Source organism: Ceratotherium simum, chromosome 3 (genome assembly GCF_057802395.1).
Source record: "Ceratotherium simum simum isolate JZ-2026a chromosome 3, ASM5780239v1, whole genome shotgun sequence".
Classification (NCBI taxonomy): Eukaryota; Metazoa; Chordata; class Mammalia; order Perissodactyla; family Rhinocerotidae; genus Ceratotherium; species Ceratotherium simum.
In genome coordinates this window covers 61,408,961-61,415,009 of record NC_141902.1, presented here as the reverse complement: position 1 = coordinate 61,415,009, position 6,049 = coordinate 61,408,961, and positions in this window count along the sequence as shown.

Below are 6,049 nucleotides of genomic sequence, written 5' to 3'. Positions count from 1 at the left end.
TATTTGTTTTCTATTTGTTGCCTTTGTTCTTTGTTCCTACTTTTTTGTCTTCCACTCTTTTTCTGCCTTTTGTGGTTTTAATTGAGCATTTTATATAATTCCATTTTCTCTCCCTTCTTAACACATCAGTTATACTTTTTTTTTAGTGTTTGCTCTAGAGTTTGCAAAATACTCATGTAACTAATCCAGTCCACTTTCAAATAACACTATACCACTTCACAGGTAGTGTGAGAACCTTATAATAACAAAATAATCCTAATTCCCTCACCTCATCCCTTGTATCATTGCTGTCATTCATTTCACTTACATATAAGTATACATAAGAAAACATATATACGAGTAACAACAGAGTGCCAAACTACCTGAGGCAAAAACTGATAGAACTGCAAAGAGAAATAGATGAATCCACTATTATAGTCTGAGATTTCAACACTCCTATCTCAGAATGCATAAGAATATATATAGTATTTACGTAAGCATACTTAATTGAATACATTGTTGCTATTATTCCTTTGAGCAAACTATCATCTGTTAGATCAATTCAGAATAAGACAAATAAAAGTTTTATTTTATCTTCATGTATTCCTTTTTTGATGCTCTTCTTTTCTTTATGTAGATCTGAGTTTTTGACCTATATTATTTTTCTTATCTCTAAAGAATGTCTTTTAGCAGGTCTATTGGCAACAAATTCCCTCAATTTCTGTCTATCTGAGAAAGTCTTTGTGTCTCCCTCTCATTTGGTGGATAATTTTGCAGGGTACAGAATCCTAGGTGGCTAGGGTTTTTTTCTCTCAACACTTCAAATATTTCACTTCACTCTCTTCTTGCTTGCATGGTTTTCTGAGGAGAAGCCAGATATAATTCTTATTTTTGTTCCTCTATAGGTAAGGTGTTTTTTTCCTCTGGTTTCTTTCAGGATTTTTTTCTTTATCTTTGATTTTCTGTAATTTGAAAATGATAGGTTGAGATGTAGTTTTTTTAAAAAATATTTATTTGGCTTGGTGTTCTCTGAGCTTCCTGAATCTGTGGTTTGCTATCTGACATTAATTTGGGGAAACTGTCAGTTATCATGGTTTCAAATATTTCTTCTGTTCCTTTCTCTCTTTCATCTCCTTCTAGTATTCCCATTACATGTATGTTATACCGTATGTAGTTATCCCACAGTCCTTGGATATTCTGCTATGTTTCTTTTCAGTCTTTGTTTTCTTTATTTTTCAGGTTTTGAGGATTTTGTTGATACATCCTCTAGCTCAGAGATTCTTTCCTCAGCAATGTACAGTCTACTAATGAGCCCATCAAAGGCATTTTTCAATTCGTTACAGTGTTTTTTATCTCCGGCATTTCTATTTGATTCTTTCTTAGGATTTCCATCTCTCTACTTACATTGCCTATCTGTTCTTGTATACTGTCTACATTATCCGTTAGAGCCATTAGCATATTAATCATAGTGATTATAAATTCCCTGTCTGATAATCCAACATCCCTGCTATATCTGGTTCTGGTGCTTGCTCTGTCTCTTCAAATTGTGCTTTTCACCTTTTGGTATACTTTGTAATTTTTTCTTAATAGCCAGACATGACACACTGGGTAAAAGGAACTGCTTTATTAATCATTAAATAAAATTATTTAAAAAAATTACAATATAATATACTCTGTACAAGGAAAAAAGTATAGAAAAAAGACTGAAAGGAAATGTACAAGAACGTTGAACAATAGGTGCACTGGGTGATGTGCTTATGGGTGATTTATTTTCTGCCTTTTTTTTTTTCATTTTCTGTATTTCACAACAGTTTTTGGAACGGCCGTGTGTTACTTTATAAATTGCCATGAAAAATGGAAAAGAAAAATAACAGGCTTTTTAAAAACCCACTGTCAAATTCAATCCTTAAAGAACAGTGTGCTTACTCCCTTTCCCTCTAAAGGAGGCCCTGACATTTAGAAACAATATAAAACACTCTGAAGCACCATTTAATCCTATTACTCTTCTGGACCGCTTACAAACCAGGGGCTGATCCTTTTGGCTCTTTAAAATAAATCTCCCAAGGTCATGGGGCTTGTCTGTAATAGATGGGGAAGAAACTCCCAGGCCAGTGCTCCTCCCCTGCACCATCTGGCACCTCGGAATTTCATCAAAGGCTGCGTGAGCTAGCCAAAAAGCTAAATGTTCAAATTCATCTTCTTTCTAAAGGCGTATGACTCCCTCTTAGGATCACTCCACTAATAAGCCACTGCCCCTCTCTGGGCCTCAGTTTCCTCTTCTATAAAATGAGAGAGCTGTGTCGTCCCAGCAGATGGGCAATTCCAGGTTCCTAAGACAACCTGTGCCCCGTCTTCTCTTCCCTGCTGCCTCAACGGTTCTGCTTCTTTCTGCTGGCTCTATTGTGGTCCTGGGAAGGCTGTTTTCTCTCCTGGTTCTGCCACGAACTCATTTGCTGAGTGACCTTGAGCAAGTAAGTGGGCGCCCGGGGACCTCATTTTTCCCGTCTGTACAATGATGGTTTGGGCCAGACCAGAGATTTTCACATTCTGGGTGTTGCAACCCTAGAGCACTGGGCCGGAGGGGGTGGGTGCGGTTGTTGGGGGAAGCTCCCTATGTGTCTGTTTTGCATACTGGGGTTCTGGGTAAGATTTCCTTTGAAATAAGGATCTGTTGCTACAAACCTGCTTGAAAACAACTGAGCCAGGAGACTTTGCAAGCCCCTTACCAGGGCTGAGATTTTAGTCTTACGGGAGCCACAGAACACCGGGTACTAGGGTAAAAGAATGGGGAAGGCTCCCCTGGGCTCGGGGTCCCGCCTCTGCTTCCCCCATTGCAGCTGAGCTCTTGGGAGCAGAAGAAGCGGAGATGGGTGCTACTGATGGTGTTAAGATCTGATACACTCTGATCAACAGCTCACTCAGATACTTCTCCCTCATCCACCTCCCCCTCCCTCGTCACCTAGGCAACCGGGCGGGGCACCGCGCCCTCGTTTCCTCCTTCCCTCTCCCTCCTCACCCACTCAAGGCCAGGCCCCAGTCCCACCTCTCTATTTTTGCCCACAGTTTCTCTGGGTCTAGAGTTGCATATGCTTTATAAAGTTTTATGCTTTAGGCAAGCATAAAAACCAGATTCCAAACGGGGGCCCGTGACCCCAAAAATAATCCTGGTTTGCATGCTGAATTTGCGTGTTTTCCTGGCAGGCATGTTGCAGGCAAAAGGTCTGCCCTTGCCAGGGCAGCGCGTGCAGCGCTCTGGGGGCTCTGGGAGGCCTGAATTAGTGCTGGGGGAGACCAGGGTCGGGGGAATACCGGGAGCAGATGGGGTGGGTCCCTCGGCAGTTCTCTGCTCCAAGTGGGAGGTCAGGGGCAAAAGGGTCTGAGGTTTAATTTACTGCAGGTTATCTCCACGACGAGGTGGCCAGAGCTGGGGGCCAGAGCAGAGGTGGGAATCCAGCTGGGCTCATGATAATGGTTAAAGGGGGGCAAAGGCGGGGTGGAGACTGGGTAGTTGGAAGGGATGGACAGGAGGCTTTCTGGAGGAAACTCCCTGGAATTTGAGCCTGCAAATTACACTGAAAAATCCCAGGTTCAATTAAGGGAGTGAGCTGGTGCTCTGAATATGGAAGGGAAAGCACTAAGCTGGGCCGGACCTCAGCCTTAATGGGCAGCAGGACCTTGGGCAAGTCCCAGCTACTGGTTTCTTCAACAATTAAATGGAGGTGGGAGAAGGTGTCTGGATTAGAGCAAAGGTCAAGTATTAACGCAATTAGAGCTAATAAACATATTCAGCCAAGTTGCAGGGTATAAGATCAATGCACAAAAATCTGTTGTATTTCTATACACTAGCAATTAACAACCCCCAAGTAAAATTAAAACAATTCTATATATAATAGCATCAAAAGGGATAAAATAAGAGGGTATATTGGAACTCCGTGTACTTTCTTCTCAATTTTTCTGTAAACCTAAAACTGCCCCCCAAAATCGTCCATTAATTTTTTTAAAAATTAGGAATAAATTTAACCAAGGAGACGGAAGACATACGCTGTAAGTAAACATTGCTGAAAGGAAATAAAGAAGATCTACATAAATGGAAAAACATTTTGGGTTCATGGATTCAAATACTTAATATTGTTAAGATGGCAATACTATGCAAAACAATCTAAAGAGTCAATGCCAACCGTATCAAAATCCCAAAGGCGTTATTGCAGAAATGGACAAGGTGATCCTTAAATTCATATGGAATTGCAAGGGACTGCAAATATCCAAAACAATCTTGAAAAAGAACTAAGTTGGAGGACTGACCTTTCCTGATTTCAAAATTTACTACAAAGCTACAGTAATCAAAACAGTGTGGAACTGGCATAAGGATGGGTATATAGATCAATGGAATAGAATTGAGAGTCCAAGAATAAACCCATATACCTATGGTCAATTGATTTTTGAAGGGTGTGAAGGCCATTCAATGGGGAAAGAGTCTCTTCAACAAATTGTGGTAGGAAAACTGAATATCCACATTCAAAAGAATAAGTTTGAAACTTACCTTTCACCATATTAAAAAATTAACTCAAAATGAATAAAAGACTTAAATGTAAGGGCTAAAACCATAGGAGAACACATAGGGGTAAACCTCCATGATCTCAGATTTGGCAGTGGTTTTTAAAAAAATGACAGCAAATGCACAAGGAACAAAAGTGAAAAATGGATAAATTGGACTTGATCAACATTAAAAACTTTTGTGCATCAAAAGATGCTATCAAGAAAGTACAATGACAACTCACAGAATGAGACAAAATATTCACAAATCATATATCTGATAAGGGACTTTTCACCAGAATATATTAAAAATTCCTACAACTCATCAACAAAAGACAACCCAATTAAAAATGGGCAAAGGACTTGAATAGACAATTCTCTAAGGAAAATATACAATGGCCAATAAGAACATGAAAAGATGCTTAATGTCATTAGTCATTAGGGAAATGCAAATCAAAACCACAATAAAATACCACTTCATACCCACTAGGATGGCTATAATTTTTTTTTCCTGAGGAAGATTCACCCTGAGCTAGCATCTGTTGCCAATCCTCCTCTTTTTTTTGCTTGAGGAATATTACCCCTGAGCTAACATCTGTGCCAATCTTTCTCTATTTTGTACGTGGGACACCACCACGGCATGGCTGGTGAGTGGAGTAGGTCCATGCCTGGGATCTGAACCCAAGAACCCAGGCTGCCGAAGCAGAGTACATGGAACTTTAACCACTGGGCCAGGGGGCAAGTCCTGGCTATAATGTTTTTGTGTGTGTGTGAGGAAGATCAGCCCTGAGCTAACATCCATGCTAATCCTCCTCTTTTTTGCTGAGGAAGAGCGGCTCTGAGCTAACATCTATTGCCAATCCTCCTCCTTTTTTTAGCCCCAGTAGATCGTTGCATGTCACAGCCTCACATCCTTCTAGTTGCTGTATGTGGGACGTGGCCTCAGCATGGCCAGAGAAGCGGTGCGTTGGTGTGTGCCCCGGATCCGAACCCAGGCCGCTGATAGCGGAGCGCGAGCACTTAACCACTAAGCCACGGGGCCGGCCCCCGGCTATAATTTTTTAAAAATAGAAAATAACAAGTACTGGCAAGGATGTGGAAAAATCAGAACCCTCATATGTTGCTAGTGGGAATGTAAAATGGTGCAGCCACTATAGAAAACATTTTGGCAGTTCCTCAATAACTTAAACATATGACCCAGCCATTCCTCTCCTGGGTATATATCCAGAAGAATTGAAAACAGTTGTTCAAGCAAAAACTTGTTCAGAATTGTTCATAGCAGTTTTATTCACAATAGCTAAAAGGTGGAACCAATTCAAATGTCCATCAACTGATAGATGGATAAACAAAATGTGGTATATCCATACAATGGAATACTGTTCATCCATAAAAAAAGAATGAAGTACTAATACATGCTACATCCTGGTTGAACTTTGAAAACATTATACTAAGTGAAAGAAGCCAGACAGAAAAGGCTATGTACTGTATGATCTCATTTATATGACATATCCAGAATAGGCAAATCCATAGACAGAGA